We start from the raw sequence: 22,809 nt of genomic DNA on the forward strand, positions 1-22,809 counted from the left end.
CCATGTTGCTCATCCAAGCTGCCGTGGAGCCAAAATTATGGCAATTGTCTCAGGTGAAGATGTACTTATTGTCATGGCAACGCATACTGTACACACACAAACAGTCTCTCTCTTTCTCTCTCTCATTTCCAGGTGTCTTGGTGTTGTTATTTGGTGCCAGAGTTTGAATGGCATCGTTCTCACCTGGACAAATTAACCGAACTAAAGGCAGAAACGCTCCAGAGTTTGACTAAACCGCTCCAAAAATGCTTGATGTGAACATGTCCTTACACACATGGATGCACACACTCACCCAGACACATATAGACACATGCATGCACACACACACACACACACACTGTCCCTTTCTCTCTCCCTTGTTCTCGCTTACACACATACAGTACACACTCACACACACACACACACACTCTCCCTGTGTACCAGCAGCTTGTAGATCCAAACAGAGTTGGAGCTGTCTAAACCATTTGCAGTGTGCCAGGTGTAATCTCCACACATCGTTCCCTGCAGAGAGAAGCCTCTTTGTGCCCGGCGTTTTTCCTGCAAAATGCTATTGAGGGTGAAGAGCTCGGTATCGCAGCGTGATATTACCCAGAAACACTCACACACAGACAGCAACACACACACACACACACACAAACACACTTTCCTTTTATCTGTCTCTTTTATTTTATCTCTTTTCCCAGCACTTTGCTCTATGGGTTTAGGAATATTGTCAGGGCACTGTGGCTCTGACCTTTGACCTCCTTACTATTTGTTGCTTGTAATGTTGGTGATCTACGAATTTAAGGGTATTCTACATTGTATCAGCTAAATGCCTAATAGGTAAATGTAAAATGTAAATTCATAAAAGTGCACACACACACACACAGACAAAAAAAGACACATGCAGGAATGTAAACACACACAGAAACATGTGGTAAATATGAAAAGCGATAGGTCACACACATAAACAGAGATGAACACATGAATGCATGCACACACAGGCATGCACATACTCCCACTCGCTTGCATGTACACTCACACAGACACAGGCATACACACACACACACACACACACACACTCCTTTTATGCAGCCAGAAGAATTGTCTGAGGTACCAATTTAAGCCTCTCAGTAAAAGCCCTGCTGTGCAGGAAGTGGGAACAGACAAAGAAATAAAAGAGGACAGAAGAAGAAGAAAGAGAAGAATAGAAGGAAAGAAATGGGATAAAGAGATCGACCTTAAGGCGTCTGCTCTGGTGAATTATATATAGGAGAGAGGATCTCAACGGGAGACGCACAGTCGGAGTAGAACCTCGCACTTTATCAGCACTTTAATACTAATGGGAGGACAAATCTACTACTGAGGGTTCAGTCTGTTAATAGAGACTTCATTACACTGTGGCAGCGTGGGTTTGAAACCTTTCGCTCAGCTCTCCTCTTCTCTTTTCACTCACATGTCAAGGTATTTATAAAGCGATTTCAACGAGCAGGTTAAATGCTTTACAGAGAACAAAAACACATTCTGATAAAAATAGTAAAGATATGAGAAGACTAACAAAAGGAAAGAGTAACAGCTTCACCTCTCTGCTCCTTTGCTCCCTGAAGTTTTTGTCCCTATGCTAGTATACTTTGAACACCCTACCGCCACACAAAAATTAGCTAAAAATTAACTTTTTTGTATTGTCATAAATGTAGAGGCAAGTATGAAGAGTCTCCGTGTTTACTGCACACTTGCTGAACTACTGCTACACTTTTGCTCCATCACCACAAGATTTTTTTTTGTAAGTTTTGCTCTCTTCAGCCATAAACAAATACGATTACTGGTCTGGTAACTAGTTAGCCAAGAGACATTAGAGTTTGTTGTAAACTATACTAATTTGGTTATGGTGTATAATATAATAGTATAAATGAAACTGTATTTTGAGAGCATCTTGCTACCTTAATGTGTTGTACTTCAGGTTGATATTGGGCCGGGACTTAACGATATAACTAGGTGTATGGTATGATAGAATGAGCTAAACAGGTGAAAAAGTATTTTTTGATTTCATTGTGACTTTAATGATGGCTATCAATGGCTAAACATTCCTGAATCTGGTCTTTAAAGAGAGAAGCAGAGAGCTCAGTGTGCCAGCAGCTGAACGCTGCTATCAAGCATTGCCCAAACACCTTAAATATTTAAAACCACATTTGCATCAGCATCAGACCTTTTCTGTACATTTATTGGACTTGTTGACTGAAAAGATTCTGAATTATTTACTTTAAAAAGTCCTCCACTATGCCTTTATAGAGTTTCTCTGACAGAGCAGCGAACTCAATGGTGCAATCAAGCACTTCAATTAGTCTTTAGATTTTATTTTTTTATGTGTACATTTTCCTTCCAGTCTGACAGACATACAGTTGACATGCACTCCAAAAATACTGATTTGCATGTTATTAATTAATTAGTGATGATGGGACTCTCTTCTCTGTTGCAGCAACACTTTTATTTAGATGGTAATTTCACATAAAAATCTTACCAGGTGCAGCTTCACTTCAAATTGTTAATGATGTGTTTCCAAACAATCATATTTAGGGTTTACCAGAGAGAGCAGAGGGCTGCATATGAGAGCAGGAAGCCAAACTGTACCGATCCATGTCTAAACGGACCGATGACCGAGACTAATGCACAGCTAGCTCCGTCCCCAGGCGCCAATCACACCGCCTGTGTGTGTGTGTGTGTGTGTGTGTGTGTGAGAAACCGTGTGTGTTTGAGCATGACGGGGTCTTCGGGTATTTGTGACAGTGTATGACTCTCTCTTCCTCTCTCTCTCTCTCTCTCTCTCGCTGTTCTGGTGACCGGGTATTTGTGACTGTATGTGTGTGTGTGTGTGTGTGTGTGTGTGTGTATGTGTGTGTGTGTGTGTACTTGGCTTAGTTCAGTGGAAGCCATTGCCAGTCCAGTCACCTTCCAGCAGAGATTAGCCCATTCAGGGTAGAGTGTCACGAACAGAGAACACACACACACACACACACACACAGGTTGGCATTGGATGAGCATACGGAGTATTTGGGCAGGCTAGCAGTGGGAGAGAAAGACCATGGTCACTTCCTCTTGCCGTGTGTGTGTGTGTGTGTCTGTGTGTGTGTGTGTGTGTTCGTGTGTGTGTGTGTGTGTGTGTGTGCACCTGGCACAGAGCAGTTGGCAGACAGGTGTGTGTTCACCTTGGCACAACAGATTGCCGATCATCTGACACGCAAAGTAACGCCCTTCACTGGCCTGCAGCAAGAGCTCTAACGACACCAGAGGGCCTGTTTCACACACACACACACACACACACACACGCTTACATCCAGACACATACACATGCATATACACACACCCCCAGCAAAGACATGCACTCATACACACTTACGCACATACATACACACAAACATAAACACAATCAAAACCATGCACACACACTATCATATGTACACAACACACACACGTGCACAGAAACACTAGTGTGTAAAAAGGACAGGAAAAGGTGAGAGTGAGAGAGAGACAGAGAGAGAGAGAGAGAGAGAGGTGGCCTTTTCTAAAAATATTCCCCTGATATAAAAGAAGCTGATGGGGTTTATACAGAAACTTAGACAGGAAAAAAAAAACTTCAGAAACTTATTCCCCAACAAACTCCCAGTGCCAGCAAAGCTCACAACCAAATGTCCCTAAATGTCAGCAGTAGATATCTCTCTCACACACACAAGCAGGCGCACACACACAAGCAGGCGCACACACACACACACACACACACACTCACAAATACAGCCACACACATACATTATAACCACACACACACACACAAAAAAACACACACAGTGTCTTCAGGGCTTTTTCTCTATCTGGGCAGCCAGGCCTTGCTCCTCCTATTATTCTAAAGTGAAACTCATGCATTATATTTAAAGGTCAGGGCGGACGGATACGAAACATCCAATGAAGACCTTTGTTGGTTGAACTTTACCAGTTTAGAGTGGGATTGTTGGGAAATGTCAGTCAAGAGTCTTCAGATCAAAGCAGTGTTCCTCCACAGGGCCGGAGCGTTATTCAGACTTAAACTCTCCATTATACAAGGAATCTCTCCAGACAGGCTATTGTAAGCTTTGGGCCGAATTCACATGAGGATTTGTGATACGTCTAAAAAAAAAAAAAAAAAAAAAAAAAGTCATCAAACACTAGTTGAACTTTTGATGGAGCTGCAGGTAAACATCACCCACTAACGGATTCATCAGCCAATGAAATGTGCTTGACTGCTTCCAGACTGCTTGATGAGGTTTTGAGACTTGTACAAAATGTGTGTAAGCAGTATATCGAGGGATTGGAGTAAGGCTGGGCAATATATCGCATAATATCGATATCGTGATATGAGACTAGATATCGTCTGAGATTTTGGTTATCGCAATATTGTGAAATAACTTAAATGTCACTTCTCCCTGGTCTTAAAGGCTTTGTTACAGTGAAGTGATAACTTTTTCTGTAGTTATTAACATGGAGTAAAATTGGCAAAGATTGGCTGTACCTGCTCATCATATCCATATTATTACAGATTAGAAATTACTGATTAGTAATGATCATTACTAATTTTCTAAATTTGTCGAATACTCATCCCAAAAATATTGTCACACTATCGATATCGAGGTATTTGATCTAAAATATTGTGATATTTGATTTTGTCACCCCGCCCTACATTGGAGCAAAATAATAAGAATTTTTTTATATAGCACATTTCTTAACAAAGTTACAAAGAGCTGAACACCAAAAGATTAAAAGAATGACATAAAATAAATAAAAATAAATAGCATAAAAAGGCAGTAAGCAATAAAAGCAGAGAGAGAAGGAGAATAAAACAATTAGGAGAAAGCGAGTTTAAAAAAAGTACGTTTTCAACTGTGATTTAAAAGCAGTGACAGACTCAGCCATCCTAGTATTCTCAGGCAAGCTGTTTCATAACTTGGGGGCCTTGGGGACCGCAAAAATGAAATGGAGCGTCCGATCCTCCCAAACTGAGGTGCTGTAGATTTGCCCTGTTTGCACAAATTTAATTTTCACATTGGTCACAGGCGGGAAATCTTCTCCATGCACAGGAAGTGACAAATTGAACTTCAGAGTAAAAAGCAAAACTTGCAGCGAGTGAGCGCTCCGTCCAGGACTCCTCACCTTCTCCACCCACACCACACATTAGGTAGAAGAACTTTAGCTTACTGGCATCACGTTGCATGATTTCTGCGTATTGAAGTCCTCAGTATTCCAATAGTTACCTCTCGCTGCCATTTGGGGCCGCCTACGTGCAAAATTGCCCAGAGCAGCTTTAAGAAACACTGCTAGCCTACAGTGGGCTGTCCTCTCTGTGCCCCTGATGGTCGGGGGATGTGAATACTGATGAACCTCGAAGTGTGAAGGAAGGGCTCCACAGTATCGGCTGGATTAAAGAGGAGCCAGAGGAGGAGAGGCATTTCCTGAGGCAGACAGAGCGATTCGTTTCGACCAACGAGCCTATTGTACAGAAACCAGGTGATTAGGGTGGAACTAACAGGATTGGGCTGATGCCTCACTGCTGGCAGACAGAGGGGAGGGAAGACACAGTGCAGCGTGCACACACATGCGTTAATATTTACACACACACACACACTAGGGCTGCACGATATTGGAAAAAACTGACATTGCAATATGTTTTTTTTCTGCGATGTATATTGCGATATGAAAAAATACAGGAATTTTCACCAAATGACTTGAATAGCTCTATCAAGCCTTGCCCCTTTAAAGAAGGTGGCCTTGTGGGTAACCTGCGCGGGTGACGTAGCAGGAAGTGAGTGTGTTTTTAGCCGCAGCCAGAGTGAGTTGCAGGATGCTAAGTAAAGTTACCATAGTTAGCGGGAAAAGAGCTTAGAACGTCATGAGAGGCCGTGCATTATGTTCGCTGCTGTACCGAAATAAAGTGCCAGTTCTCCACTGCAGAGTTGGTCCGGACTCTTTAGTAAAAAGCTTGTTACCAGCTACGAGCCAGGCTAAGCTAAAATAGGCTAGCACAACACCAGAGGCTTCCCAACTACGGTTCGGAGCCGTGAAAGCTGGAAAAATAACATACGCTACTCTTATAACAATTCCTTACATCGGTGTAAATTATGTTATATCAGACAGACTTCTCTTGTAGATTAGTCATGGAAAATGAGAACCGTGCGAGTTTTCCTTTTGTATAAAGCAGCAAAAAAGTCGTAGCATGACGTGTTTGAGTTAATTTGCCTTACTTGACATTGCACGTCCTGCGATGTGACTATTGCGCATGCGCACATCATGATGGCCATGCTGAAACGATATATCGTGCAGCCCTAACACACACACACATACAGGCATGCGTAGACATACACTTACAGTACACACATTGGCATCATGCAAGTGTGCAAACATACACAGCTTTGCTCTCACAGGTGCACCTCTCTCTCATTACCTCCGCCAAGGAGGTTATGTATTCGGTGCCGTTTGTTTGTCTGTTTGTTTGTTTGTTTGTTTGTCTGTTTGTCAGCAGGATTAGCATGGGCCAAGGAAGAACCCATTAAATTTTGGAGCAGATCCGGATCCGACTCACAAACAAGCCTTACGAACAAGCAATTGGCCTCTGCGCTCTCCGAGTGCCCTTCTAGTTCTACTCTATTTCTATTCTATTTTTGTCACACACCCCACATATCACATGAGTGCTGATACAAACAAGTGCTGACACACACAGCGCGAGGCGCACACACACACACACACACACACACACACACACACACACACACACACACACACACACACACACACACAGTGTCCTTGATTTATGATTGAACATGTAAGAGGACAGCAGTCCAACACAGTTTGCTCCAGTAGCATCAGATTTAGCGGTAAATAACTCTTAATACTGTTTTAAACTAATTGAAGTAACAGATGGGTGATTGTTTGCCACATCAGGATAATTCACATTGTTGTAGGTAAGTTGTCAGTTACAGAAAAGTATACTAAATTGACTTCCAGATACTATCCTGTGATTGTCTAAATGTCTTCTCTGCTGAGGGGCTGATTCTGCACTATAAATACCTCAACGTGACGTCACATCATCTACTTTTGGCCAGTTATTGGCGGGAATAAGAAAAATACACCATCAATTAAAAAAATGTACCCAGAAATGCAACTGCAAATGCAGCGTTATTTTGGGGCGCACTAGTGTTGTTTTAGGGTGGATTTTTCCTTCTACATCATGCTTGTTGCCCCCCCTGCTGCACTGTTGCTCCACTGCTGAGAGGAACTGTTCAGAAAAGCCATCAGAAGGTGCAAAGAATGGTCTGGTAAGTAGAGATTTGGAAGATCAGCGTTTTGAGTTATGATACAGTATATCTATTCAGTTCTATCTACCACCTTTGCAAAAGAATAGGATGCAGTGGCTGCTGCAATACTACTACTTTCTTGTTTTGTTTTTTTTTCTTACTTTTACTTATTTACTTTTATCTTATCCATCTCTGTTTTTATTTCTCTCTTTTAATCATGTAAAGCACTTTGAGTTGCCCTGTGTACGAATTGTGCTATATAAATAAACTTGACTTGACTAGTGAAGGAAAGTTGCAGGATAGAAGCAGGATGGGTGAATTTGCAAGTGCAGCTGAGCTCTTTGTGTTGAGCAGCTGCAGCGGTGCTCTCAAGATCCCTGATATTTGATTTGCATGTAGAAAACGGGAGCTTCAACTTTCTCTTGCTTATTATCCCTGCTGCGCTGCATCCCATTGCCCTTGCTGTAACCTACAGAAAATGAATGGCAGCGCACCGCCCACAGTCAAGCTGCTCTGCCAGTCCACTACAAGTCAAGGTTTTCTCCGGAGGTGCAGCCTTAGAAGCTCTGAACAAGATTTCTTTGGATTTTTTTTTTCCTATTTAAACTATGCCATCTTAAACGCTGTTTATCCACCTATCTAAAGCCAGAATAGCTTTTAAAAAGAGTTTCTGTTCATCTTAGAGTATGACATCTTATACCTCTACTACTACTTTTCTGTCAAATGTCATGTATGCCATCTTACACCTTGTCTGTCTAACTGTCCATATCCTGCATAATATTTAACCACAGGTATTGTTAATCCTGTAAAGCTGCAATAAGATAAATTTTCCGACCACTGGAGGGTGACAGAGACTGCGACACATTTGTAAATAACACACAGCAAAGCCACTGCACTACGGAGGCCTAGCAAGGACAAACATTACAAAGCACCGTGCATAAACAGCTGAGCTAACCGTACCTACGTCTGGCCGGTTACCAGTCTCACTTTGCCAGAACATTCTCCGGCTGAAGGTTACATGTCCCACAATAATAAGTGAAGAGGTAGGAGGCAAGGTTACTACTTCACTAACTTCATCGAGTCCGCCATTATGGGAAAATTTTCAGGAATGGGAGGGGGAGAGAGGGCTGGGCGATAATTCAATATTATCGTTTATCATCTTTCAGTGGAATCATATCGTGATGATATGAAGATATTTTGATATCGTGACACACATTTCTGCTGTCTAAATTGATGATGACAAGCAAATTTTACTTAAAAACTCTGATAAAATGAGGTATGGTAGGAATATTATTTGAAAATTTCCGCTTTGTTTGACACCACACCTAACATCACCATTCGGTTCAATGAGATGAACATTAATTTGATTATTTAACGTGATTTTGCATACATGAACCATATCGTGATATATATTGATATCGAGAAAAATCCTTATGATTATCGTGATATTGATTTCAACCATATCGCCCAGCCCTAGGAGAGAGCAGTTTAAAAAAAATGAAAAGCTACAGAATGGACCAGAAGGAGCTTCGTTCAGGAGCAGAATTTGACAACAAGCTTTAGAAAAGAAGTGAAAACAGCAACACAGCTGACTGCTGTGTGGATATTGGCTTCTTCATGTCTGAAGAAGGACTTACGCCCGAAACGTCACATGGTGGTATACCAATAAATGTTCATGTGAGCATTATCTAGTGGGCGGACTCTATTTTTCCGTTTTTCACATGTAGGCTACTTCTGTCCAGCAACTAGTATTCATCGCGTTTGGATGTGCGTGCTTTTGTAACCTTTTTGCATGGATATTGGTTTATATCATTATGTCTCAATGAAATCTCCACATAGCACACATTAGTTTCAGGATTGGCAAGGTTTAAAGTAAGCCATCTTACACCCTGTCCATATATGACTCTGAATGCTGTACACCTTCAAAACATTTAAACAGCTCATCTCATATAAAGATGAGATATAAAGATTCCATCTTGAAACACATTGAAAACAAACACCATACATATCCAAAATTACCTCCAAGCCAAACCAGAGGTATTTTTCATCTTATTTAAAGTATACATCATCTCATACCTTGTGTGGTGGGTTAGGAGAAACACAAAAGCCCCAGCAGATGATCACTCTCATGTTTATCTACAGCACAGCACACCCAGCCAGCGGAGGACCACAACGACAGCCAGAGGAAAAACCAGGGTGCAGATATAGTTAAGCTAGACAGTAAAGCCTCTTACAGACACAAGAGAGCGGGAGTAGAATAAAATAGAACGGAGGGCGGCCGAATAGAAGAGAATCGGACGGAGCGGGACAAAATACAAAGGAGGATTTGTTCTTTTTTTAAAGGCTCGAAACCCAGCAGCCTGTTAGCTTGTGATCCAGACATGGTGATTAAAAAAGAGGGGGGGGAGTTATATTTATATATACACATACACACACAGTACAGGGTCAGGGTCCACTGCATTGCAAATGTCAAATCTAGTGATCTGTAATCAATTACGAAAACTCATTCAATCTGATTAGTTTTGGCTACTTCTGGATTTTGACTCTGCCTCTTTAAAGATAACATTATGTGGTGGAACAGACTACTCTACTTCATGATCTGCAATAGTGTTATTTTAATTATCTGTTTCCACCATTTTATCAAGTCATTAAAGTCCCCATTAAATGAACTCCCATTACTTTTACTTCCTGGAAAACACAGTATCTTTACTGGTGACCTCATGCTGCACTAGTAGGCGTAAATATTCATTTCGATCCAAGAAACCATCAGATTTTTAAACAATCCCGACCCTCCCATCAAATAAAGCTGCCTTTCTCTCCCCGACTCATATTCCATTGGTTTAGACTTTTGATTGATCTCTCACTGCGTTATGTCCCGCCCCAACATCCTGCTTCAACAGGAAATGCATCAAATCCAGAAAGTAAAGATGCCGTTTCATGGGCTCTTTAAAAACATATATGTGCCTAAAAACGCACTCAATAATTCAGCCAGCTCTCATCTACTTTTTTAAATGTGATGATATTCTATTTTTCCCACTAATCAGAATGAATTATAATTTAAACTTTGTGTAACCTTATTACTGGAATTCTGTAGCATGAAATTTACATCTGTTTACCTAATCTGTTTCTCCCCATCCCTGGTTATGAAACAGGTTCACATAATCGACTGCAAATCCATCATATACACACTGCAGTGTTTCCTCTGTATTCATTTAGCAGTGGAGTGCCACCACAGCAAGGAATTTACCATTACTGATAGAGAAAATGTTAAATTAAAATTAGCATTGTTATTTAGTCTTACTATCACCTAAAACTAAAATAAGTGTAGCCCAAATGCTTTACAAGTAATGATTTTATTATGATTAAAAAGCATTTTTAGCACTTCAACCTCAACTTGAAACATATCTTTGACCCAAACAGCAACAGATATGGGACAAAACTAGAATTAATCCCCCCAAGCACTCTGCATAAACAGAGGACACACTGCACCATGTATGTGCATATGTACTGTATGCATGCATGATAATAATCTACAACCTATGGACATGAAAATGTATGAAACTGCCAGGGTTAGGAGTTAATTTCCCAGTGGGAAAACGTACGCACTGACAGCACTGTGAAGCACTTTGAGTAAAAGCATCCACCAAATGGCAGACAGTTAACTGAAGCTGCAGTAGGCAAATTTGCAGGTGGGCAGCTGTGAATACTGCGAGAGCACGGTTTGAGTTTTACACACTTCAAAAAAAAGTTTGTTTTTCTGAGTTAAAGTCACTGGATACAGGATGTCACATTGTTGTCATGGCCTCGGAGGCATGTTAGCTCCTGATGTGATGCTGTGCGCTTTACCGAACACGGTCACAACAAACAAGTTTCTCTAGCTGTTGTCGGGTAAAAAACATGTAACTGTACGTGATGTTTTCCCTTTCCTTGGTTTAATTGAAACTGTACATGGCCATTTATGTATTGAGTGACTTTCACAACTCAAAAACCTATTGTATAATTTCAGAAATACCCGGGCGTCAATGAGGAAATACGCATTTCTTTTCTTCATTCTTGAAAGACTTGTGCTTTAGAGATATGTGTTTTTCTTCTGACATCAGTGGGATATCATCACCCTGCGCTACAGGGCATGTTGGCAACAAACAAGACTGCTTTTCGCAGCGAACAACATGTCACATTGCTGTCATTGTTACTGTGATCTACAGAGCGTCCAAACAAGATACCAACCGCTACAGGCTATGCTTGCATGGAAAGAGCACGCCCCGTGCCGCGGCGTGTGGTTCCATCCAACAACAGACCATGTTACCTTCTGCTACAGAGAACATTTGCTGTGAATCAGATGCTATATTGTTATCGACGTTACCATCAGCTACAAAACATGTTTACATCCTGAAGGATCTAAACAGCTTCAGGCTATGTTAGCACAGATCAAGATGCCACGCTGCAGTGTATCGACTCAGACGTCTCACTGTTACTGCAAGCCACAGACCAAGAACGCACTGAAGACAACTGCCTGTGCCTTCACTGTGCCAGAGAAATACAGTGATTCTGATCAGGGACAAGATGTTGTGTCAGAGGCGTGACCAAGTCAACTTTGCTTGAGTCCCAAGTCAGTCTCAAGTCTTGAGGCACAAGTCTCAAGTCAGGTCTCAAGTCTAAATGTAGATTAGCAAGTCAAGAGTCCAGTATCAATTTAATATCTTAAAGAAAACTAAATATCTAGGACTTTTCAATGCAGTATGGTTTTAATAGGATAAAAAACTTGGTAAGAGCATCATGAGTTTGATTTCTATAATCAGTTTCAACTTCAATAAATTCAATAATTCCATACAAATTCAGAAAACTTAAAAGAAAATTTTATTCAGTCGTCTGCTGAAACAAATCTCATCACTTTCAATCCAAGTCATTTACACAAACACAAGATCTCAAGTCAAGACTTTAGAACTCAAGACTTTAGAAAAGTCAAGTCAAGTCTCAAATCTTCTCTTCATGCATCAAGCAATTAAAACTTGAGTCTCGTCATGTGAGTCATGTGACTCAAGTCCCTACCTCTGTCTTGAGTGACAGACAGCAACAAAGTGGCATTTTCATAGTGCCTCACCAAGTCGGTGTAAATATCACCCACTGTACTGTACATGGACCTTATTCCTATGGCGGCCATTTTTACCTTACAGCACACTTGGGGATGGAAACCGGAAGAGCAAGCCCAGCTCTGTCCTACTGTTGTGTTCCAATCAAAAAACATTGGGAATCAGACCAATATTGTTATTTTACAGATTCCCCACTGAAAAAGTTATTAGAAAATGAATGGATATCAAGAACCCAAAGAGATATGAGGTCACATTTTACATTATTTGGTCCATATAGCTAGCTACGGGGGGGCAAGAGAATCAGAAAGGTGGAAAGAAAGAGGTAGAGGGAGGTAGAGACAAGAGAGTTAAAGAGTAAGAAATTGTAGATGGGAATTAGTGAAAGCTAAACAGAGACACAGTATGAACAGTCTGAAAGAGCGGAGAGAGAAGCTGTCAGACTCTCTTACCTTGACATTTGGCTTCCTTGTGGAGAATCCTCTGAACCATCCTGAAAGAAACACAAACATCAGTTAGAGATCCAGTGGAGAAGAGGGTTATGAGTAGGGCTGTGCAAAAAAATCGATACAGCTGAGTATTGCAATATTTTTTTCCATGATAATGTATCGATTTTCCAGCCCCTCGTATCGATACATTAAAAAAAATTATTCATGTTTTAAACAGATTTAAAATGTCTTTAAATTTCCCTCAAATCCCTTTGATTTAAATAGTTTTGACTCAATTTGTCCACTGAGTTATCAATATAATGTGATGTACATATTAGACTACCCAGGTGGTACACAAGTTGTATTTTCAGCTCTATTTTAAAATTTTCAGTAAATTATGTAGAGTAATGCAATGTATTGCAATATGTATCGTATCACAATGTATCGTGATACGTATCGTATCGTGAGGTCCTTGCCAATACCCAGCCTTAGTTATGAGTCAACATTTTGATTTAATAGACCAAGCGACCTCAGCTTGAACATTTTCCAACAACCACATCTTTGATTTCCACCGCAAAAAATGTCCATCATTGCAGCTTGTATTGAGTCTTAAATTCTTATTTTTCATGAAAAAAGTGAAAAAATTTGCAATGCAGTGAGATAATTTCACTTATTTCCAATGCAGCTTCACTTGCTACAGGAATTTTCTAGACAGAGAGTGTTGATTTCAGTTTTAAAGTGAAAATCTCATAGCCAGAAACGTCACAGGTTCGATCTTGGCAACAGCCAATGTAAGTAAGTAATTAAATAAGACTTTATTTATATAGCACCTTTTGAAACCAAGGGTTACAAAGTGCTTTAAGAAAATAATAGTAATAATAAAAAAGAACACCAAAGCAGATAAACTAGTCTTTAGATTATAAAATATGCAGGAAGAACTTAAACAGAGATGATAAACACCAGGAAAAAAAGGATAAAAATAGGAAGATACAGTATGTGTAGGTGTCATCTAGAATGATTCTGACCTGAAAAGGATGACATTCAAATCAGTTATTACACTTATCACTTCATTTGTATACTGCAGTTTGTCAGAGCGCTCCATTAACTCTTATTGGGGTGAGTGGGAACTAGTGGGCAAGATGTGTATACATTTGTGTGTGTGTATGTATGCGTGTGTCTGGGCGATGCATGCCCATAGCCCGCGGTGTGTGTATGCAATTTGCATGTGTAAATGTGTGTGTACGCTTATGTATGTGCGTGACAAAGCCAGACACAGACAGTGACAGACAGGAGGCCCAGGGCTAAGGTCAGATTCATTCCACTACTCTTAGCCCTGTGCGTGCAAGAGTGTGTGTGTGTCTAAGTGTGTGTGTGTGTGTGTGTGTGTGTGATGCATTCCCATCACCCACAGTCAGCCAGCCACCTCCCAAAACCCGACGACACAGTGATTCTTTTCACGTGAACAGAGACAAAACTGAAGCTTCCAAAGTATGAAAATTCAAACTTAAGCTTATCTAAAGCTATTAAGCCTCTCAAATCTTTCTTCAGATCTGTAAATACTACTGAAAAATAAAGCTAATTTTGGTGTAAAAGCACATTAACATTGCATTTCATTGACATGTCTTTCATTGTCCATAGATCAGCTGCATGTTGCACAGAGGATCTTGGATTTGCCGTCTTCTGGTTTTAGGAGTTAAGCAGTTTTTTATGCTCGAGATACTTAAAGTAATAATCCATGACATTTTCATATAAACAAATGTATATTTTGCTATTCTCTGTTGCCGATTGATACAACACAATTCAACCAGACATTTCATTAAAGCGTTTCCATTTGCTATTCTAAACACCCGGTGTCTGGTAGCTCTTTCCCGGGAAAAAAAAAAAAATGTAATAAATAGAAGAAGAACTGGGTAGTTAGCATGAGCAGTGATAGCCACCATGGCTGAACAGACAAAGAAAAGAGAAACTCAAACTGCATCAACAGGAAATCCAAGCTCCGCCCACACTGTTTGATTGACAGGTGATCTCTGGAGAGGATAGCGGTACACCCAGACCAGTGATGGACAGGAAACCCAGGGTAAGGTCAGGGGTCACTCTACTACCCTTAACCCTGTGTGAGACCAACATGCCCCAATTTCTGTGTGTGTGTGTGTATGTGTGTATGTGTGTGTGAGTGTGTGTGTATGTGTGTGTGAGTGATGAATCCCCGTCACCTGCAGCGGACCAGCAGCCCCCAACAGCACAATAGTTCTTTCCACATGGACGGACATTCATCAGATGCCTCTACGGAGCAGGAAGCTGTCATGTAAGATGACCCAGCAGCCAGTCAACCTGAGTTAAGACCTTGACAATTGAAAGTGACGTGTACCCAGGGACTAAATATGTACAGGCAACTGCCCAAACATCTCCTCAGACTGCGGAGACATCATTTGTCTCCACTCGAGTGGAAATAGAAACGACCGTGTCTCAGGTTAAGGAGATGGGAGGGTTGGCTGATAGAGGTAGAGGGTAGAAAAACAGATATTTATTTATATGAAAAGGCTGCACATTATTACTTTAACCTTCTCACAGTTTAAACTACTTAGAAGTCAATTTAGTATAGTTTTGTCTGTAGTTGACAACTTTTCTGACACGATCTGAATCATCATGATGTGGTAAACCCTGCCCATCTTGTGCTCCATGTCACACCACTAAGAATTATCTGGGTAGCACTTTACATTATGGTACACATTACTTAGGGTAATTACTGTGTAATTACATAGAAATTATCAGGAAGCAACTGGTAATTTCTGGTAATAACAAGTCACTATTTGTAAATGTGTTATTTCTCAGTAAAATGCCAGTCATTTCTGGTGATAAGTTGTTATTAGCATGATAGCAGTACTATATTAATGTAGTAAGTTGTGCAATCATTACTGAATACTTACTGTGTAACATTTGCTTACCGGCCTTTCCGATACCTATTATAAAAGTACTAGATAACACCATGGGAACAGTACTACATTAATGCAGTACTGTTATCATGCTAATAATTACTTGTTATCACCAGAAATGACTGGCATTTAACTGAGAAATTACATATTATAATTACAAATAGTTACTCGTTATTACTAGAAATTACCAGTTACTTTCTGAAAATGTATCTATGTACTTACACAGTAATTACATTGTAATTTAGGTACTACAATGCAAGTGCTGTGATTATTTGCAAATACTTTTTTGACCAAGGCCTGAAAAAAGCTGAAGAAAAGACCTACTTTCTTATTCCCTGAAAGGCTGGAAAATGACAACATCCAGAAAATATTTCCTTAATAATCTCATACAACCATTATCTTTTCCCGCTTTAGCACTTAGATAAAGTTTCCAGAGAAAACAGCACTGAACTGCATCAGTTTCATATTATAACTTCCATCTTATCTTCTTGCAACATCATGAGATCCATTTCTCAGCATTTCTCCATAATCTGATATGAATATGGAAATGCGGGCTTAATTGGCCGGTTAATTAATAACCAATCAAGATTCATTTATCGCCCTCGTTAAGACGGCTGTGTTTACTCCCTAGCCTCTCATCTATATGGTAATCAGACTGGGGCTGGACCAGTGGTGTCTGGGCCTATTTGTAAGGGTTGAAATGAGGACGGGTGCGTGTGTGTGTGCGCGCGTGTGTGTGTCCGTGTGTGTGTCCGTGTGTGTGAGTGTGCGAGAGAGAGAGACAGACAGAGAGAGACAGAGATAGAGAGAGAAAAAATACAGAAAAAGACTAAAAGACTTTTGCATTTTGTGCATGCATGTGTGTTTATTTTATGTTTGTGTAAGCAGGGATGCCAGTGTGAGTGTGTAGTGTTTAGTGTGTGTGTGTGTGTGCATGCATGTACCTAATTTGCGTGTTGTCGCACATCCTTTCTCTGAAGGAGAATAATCATCTCCCCTCCCGCATCTGAATCACTCGCTAAACAGTTATTAGAGTAATCATTTCACTCCGTTATCAAAATAATTCACAACAATCATAATCGCTGTAAATCATCGCTAAGTGTGAGGCAGAACTTAAGGAGTCTCTTTTGTTGGTTTAATGCAGGTTCAGACTGAGCTCATTAAGAATACCTACAGTGTTATACAATGGATGTGGGTTCCCATCCAGCTATCAAATCAGCCAAATGGGAGTTTGTAATTATGCTTTATGTGCCTGTAAATCACAGCTGGAGGTGGTTTATGAAAAAAGGAATTGGTTGTTAATGTAGCAATAATACCCGAGAGGCCGTTTTTCACTGTAATTATGGGTACGACAGTGATACAATAGCTCAGGCACCAAAGTACCAATAATCACATAAAACAACATGCTACTAGTAGTACTGACATGTTTGCTGCCTGTGTTGACACACTTCTGCAATTCCTGACGCCCTGTGGGAGATATCAGAGAATACAAATAATTCCCACATGTCCTACTTGTAATGACCACTAGGAGGCTGAGGTGGCAGCTTTTTCCCAGGCGGCAGCTCGTATTTATGGTAAAGCCGACATGATGTGAACGCAGCATAAAACTTGTGGCAGAGGGTCAACTACAAGAGTTGACTCTTGGTATCTGTCAATGCTCACAAAAGAGTTACCACGGCTTAGCTTTTTGGTTTGGTTACTTACACTTATGGTTTAATCTATAGCATGTTTTAGAGCAGAGACTGTAGGCTAAAGACAACGGTAACCTAAATTTGGAAAGAAATCTACCTTACTGGACCATTAACTTTCATTTAAAATGTCACTGATTTGACCTACAGCCAAACAACCAGTTTGTTTGGCTGTAGTTTTTTCAGCTATCTCTCTTTTTCTAGCCTGGTTGTTATATATTTAGCCAAACTGCACACAGCCAATTCTCCACTGAACCTCCATGATGACGTCAGACATGGTGGCTGAGAGATTTGTGCCACAGCTGCAAAGTAAAACCCTCTCAAATAACAGGGAACTGTTTTACAGAGGGTTATTAGCTGTGACTATAGGTGCACTTAGTGATGCTGACAGAACTTAGAGTGAGAATTTCATACTTCTCCATGTTACTGTCACACCTTTAATCACACTTTCCCTTAATGCTTTTTCAAGTATAATCACTGTAATCTATATTACAAGGATGGGACTTCAGGATTGCATTCCACTAGCCTGGCTGAGTTATTGTGCTGCCATCTCCATATCATTTTCATTATAGCCATTCAGTTTCTGTGTAGAGAGGATAACTTCTGGATAAAGGCTGGTAAAAGCATGTACAAAATATCAGGATCACCTGCTCTTTCTATTAAAACAGACTGACCAGTTAAATCCAGATGAAACTTGTGATCAGTCATTGATTTCACCTATTAAATCCATTGTGCGAAACGGTGGTGAAACCCAATATTAAGAAAGGTGTTCTCTAATGTACGCTGAATGCACTTTCTGGATAAAAGTTCTGCAGTGTCTCTGCAGCAGCTGAATCGGCAAGGAGACTCCAGCAGTGATGACACATTCTCCACTCTCACACACACACACACACACACACCTTGACGCAGTCACCCACATATATGTACGCACACACAGACACACTGTCCTAGCTGAATGTCTGACATCGATCCATATGTGTGAGCTCAGTTACATCCTGAGAGGATGGAGAGATGAGGGAAGAGAGATAGGAAATAAGAAAAACACCAACCCCTGGTGAGATTAACCAGTCAGCATGACTAGACTGGTCAAGTAAATTCAAGTCCATTCATAAAGCAGCTTTTGTGTATAGAAACACATTCTGCTTTACAGAAAACAAGGGACAACTAAACAGATAAAAACAAGGACAATGAAAACAAGAGCCAAATAAACAGGAGCAGAACTTTTGATATTTGTCAAAACACAGACAGTATCCCATGTATTTCAATGAGACATATATGTAAAAATATTGCAACCCAGTCCGTTAAAAAAGTTGAAACTACTTAAACTTTTGACAGAGTGCAGGGAAACCTCATTCGCTAATGGACTCCATCAGCCAATGATACTGAATGTCCCATCTGGTTGCTGCCTTAAGATAGTTTGTAGGTGGTGCTGAATAAACATCAAGTCTAAACTTAAATACTGAGACGGTGTCTGATTCCCTGACAGGCAGGAAGCTTGTTCCAGAGGGAGGGGGCGCTATAGAGGAGAAGGCTCTGCTCAGCTCATTTCTTTAAAATGTGACAAGGACAAGGAGTCCTGCATCCTGGGAGCAGACAGTACAGGTGGGCTTATAAAGAACAAATAAATGAGTGATATATATTGAAGCGCAAAGCCATGTAGTGCAATGTGAGAAGGACTTTATAATCAATACATGCAATTAGAGGGAGCCAGTAAAGAGAGAGCAAGACCAGGGTAATATGAAAAAATATGGCCCCATACAGCAATAGTGCAGAAACAAGAGAAAAAATTATTTAAAGAAGTAAAGGGAGCTGCCAGTAATGCAGAAATATCAATATTTATTAGGCACCCTAGGAAGCCATTGTCTGTGAAATGCATTGTGTGTCTGTATCTGTGTTGCCCCTCACAGCCATCTCATTATGATTTTGTGCTTTTGTGTAATTGGGACTCCACATATGTTTTCAGGTGCACAAAAAATATGGATATTTTTTGCATTACAGGCAGCTCCCTCTGTTATTTTGATTTTGTTTGGAAAAATGGTCCCTGAATTATTCTGCAAAACACATTAGGATGCCAAAGCTTTTCTAAGTGCCTGCTCTGCAAAGATGGCTGGTTTAGTAGCCTAAAGTGGAATAAAATGGGGAAGATTAGAATACTGTGAACATCCCATGTCATCGTTGTAAATAAGGATTTGCTCTTTATTGAGCTGCCTGGTTACGTAAAAGATATGTTTAAAAAAAAAAAAAAAAGTCATATGTCCAGTCTTCCACATGATGGACAGCTACAAATTAAGTTCACAGAAAATTCACCCATAAATATCTATGCTCTTCTGCAGCTGTGGCTATCAGCATGGCCATGAAGGTCCCTCTTTCTGCATTTCTAAACTTCCAAACGCTCCAACCCCAAGAGAAACACAGAAGAGGGGGCACTTCCACTGTGACGTCCACCAGGGTGGGGAAAGACCACCATCAGCCACTGATAGCTAAGGCTGCAAGGTTTGTCTACTTTATACCAGCCACTTATTTCAAGCAACCAACCATTTGAAGGATATTTCCTATTCTAAAAATGTATTTGACTGCTCAGATAATGACAGTAGCTGGAGGGAAACTGGAATCCAAATTGCCACAGGGTCCACTGGACAAATGTTAGCCCCGGTTTGCCCTGGCTATCATTATATGTTAAAGGGAAATCTGTTATGCTATCCTGTGGCACAGGGGCTAGGATAACAGCCCATGTCCCTCTCTAGGAGGAGTGTAGTCCATAACAGGAGGGAATTGGATGCTGGATGGATGTCATGAAATTAGCTCATCCTTGAATATGAGCCGAGCTGGTGAACATATGGAGACGAGAGGAGAGAAGAGGAGAGGAGAGGAGGGAATTGGAAAGGAAGGAAGAAAAGTGATGGGAAGGGAGGAGAGGACAGGAAAGGAGAAGAGAGGAAAGGGAAGGGAAGGAAAAGAAAGTAGAGTGAAGGAAAAGAAGAGAGGAGAGGAGGGAAGAGAGCAGGGGTGATGACAGGATGTAAGGAGATGAAGAGAGGAGATGAAAGCAGAGGGGAAAAGACGAGGCCAGATGAGAGGAGCAGAGCCAACCCCTCTCATTTTCTCCCTTTTCCATCAACTGAACATTTCCCCTCTCTCTCTCTCTCTCTCTCTGTCTCTCTGTCTCTGCAGTGTGATCCATCCCACCCCCTCTCTCCTCCCCTCCTTGGCCAGGGCATGGGCATCTTCCCCTGGGGACAGAAGGCCCAATCTGCCCCTGGCTCTGGATCGATGGTAGCGGCTACCCAGCTGTGGCTAATGGAGCACATTCACACACACTTTCTGCAAAAGACAACGCCTCAGACACATCCTGGCTCGAGTTGCTAATTTCTGTGAGTCAAACTAGGAATAACAATGGGAGTAACACTGGCTAATAACTTGGGCTCTCGTCCAGGCCTGCACTAGGCTATTATAGGCTATTTGCACTCATTATCTGAGAAGACTCTGGATACAGCAGAGGGTGCAAGTCTCATTTCTAACTGTGTGCATTTGTTAAGGAGTATAAGCCGAGAGGCACAACTTCATAAACAGATTGCACAGCCACAACGGCACTTTTGTGAAAGCATTTCTATAAAAATCCGGGGGAAATGGACTTCCATTAAGTGGAACCAAGAGTGGACTACAATACTGCTGCACTGCTGTTGTTTCCCCAAAAGTAAATGTTTGGAAAATGTTGTTGTCTTTTCAGCGGTCAGGTCACTGCAGTACTAACAGAGGCAAATGTGGATGCAGTATTTATTTACAGATGCACAGGATTTGATGCCTTGGGGCCATATGAAGCATGGCTTCATACTGGCATATCCAAGACTCCAAGATAACTGGAGTGATGGGTGTTACTAGCCTGATTTTTGTTCCCACTCTATTAATCAGCCGCGTTAGCCGGTGTCTGTGTGTGTGTGTGTGTGTGTGTGTGTGTGTGTGTGTTGGGGGGGGGGGGGAATTTTCCCTGAACCAATCACTAGTGCCTGATGTATCCAGCCGCTCTGAGTCTCCGCCAGTTAGTCTCTACATCCATGGTTAGCCAGCGGATTTAACAACTTTACCAAGAATGTCGGTTGATTATTTGACAAAAATATTGTTTTTGCAAAGACAATATGTTGGTTAAGGGGGTGATTTCAACAAATCTATTCTGGCGAAACGCCAATGAAAAACCAGTTCAAACTTTGGTCCCGCCCGCAAAGGATGATTGGCTCGATTGTTTCTCTGCGTGAGAACAAGCCGTTAACGAGGGAAACACTGGAGAGTCTGGAACCAGGCTAGAGCGTTACTGCCTTTTGTAGAAAATGACAAAAAGTCCATTTAACCCTTTTTTTTTTTTTTTTTTTTGCTGATCCGAAAAATTATCCGATCCGTGACTCAAAACCGTGATACGATCCGAACCGTGAGTTTTGTGATCCGTTGCACCCCTATTTGGTATCATCCTGTCTTAATTATGTAAATGTCTGTAACGTCAACAGGATGCTTGGATGGGGAGACAAATTTTAGACAGTAGGAAACAATTACGTCTTCATTCACAGTAGTTGAACAGCTCCCTTTTTCTTCCTCCTCTTTTTTTAATGGAACTTTGCCATTTTGGTTCAGGGCACAGCAAAACGACACAACAGGTAGTTTCAGCCAAATAATCTGATTGATCAAAGACATTTCAACCATGCAGAAAATTCCCATAGAGCACAGGTATCTGTCCTTTATTAGTTGCTATGCTTGTTCTTGCGGTGTCGAGGGAGCTAGTTAGTGATCTGGTCTTTATTCTCATGCATGCATACATCTTTGAGGGAAACTTTTAAGTCACTGCACTTGTTGGTAACCCTTGCGGATATTCTTTACAGTGATTATGGGCGCTTTGGTGACGCTGATGCAATTCCAGCACTGCCGTAACCATGATCAAGGGTATTATTGCTACATCCAGCACCCGCCCCCACAGTGTGTCATTAGGACATGTGTCAGGTAAGAGTCTTACCTTCACATTTCTCCAGGATCTGAACCGTCTCTCCCACCTCCAGAGCCAGGCCCTGAGTCACAGAGCCCCGGAAGTTGCAGATCACTGTGGGGAAAAAAACAGAAAGAGAGAGAAGAAAGGGTGAGATCCTGAGAAGAAGGTAAAAATCTCAAATATCTTACGTAAACTCTTTGAAAAACATAGAAAAGCAGCTACAACGTGACAGTTGGTTTACTCAGTTTGCAGGGGGAAGAAAAAGGAAAATTGAGACATAAGGGCACAAACATCCTTTGCACATCTTGAAAGCATGCCTGACATGATGAAAATGGATTGCAACACTATTCAAATGACAGTGTGTAAAGTGGCGTACACTATCTCCATATATTTTTTTTTATTTTGGAGTCAA

At 41.1% G+C, this 22,809-nt stretch overlaps 1 long non-coding RNA gene across 1 annotated transcript in view; it reads right to left on the minus strand.

The window, feature by feature from the left end:
* Positions 1–22,485, minus strand: part of LOC139653786 (uncharacterized) — a 33,499-nt gene extending 11,014 nt beyond the window's left edge. The window contains exons 1-2 of the long non-coding RNA XR_011696009.1: positions 22,425–22,485; positions 12,832–12,872 (exon numbers count right to left, since the gene is read on the minus strand). This is a non-coding gene — a long non-coding RNA (uncharacterized lncRNA). The remainder of the gene's footprint in view (positions 1–12,831; positions 12,873–22,424) is intronic.
* Between the last annotated feature and the right edge of the window lie 324 nt (positions 22,486–22,809).

Source organism: Centroberyx affinis, unplaced genomic scaffold, assembly GCF_046629955.1.
Source record: "Centroberyx affinis isolate AG114_WGS23_722 - 3 ecotype Tasmania unplaced genomic scaffold, CSIRO-AGI_Caff_v1 ptg001969l_1, whole genome shotgun sequence".
NCBI lineage: Eukaryota > Metazoa > Chordata > Actinopteri > Beryciformes > Berycidae > Centroberyx > Centroberyx affinis.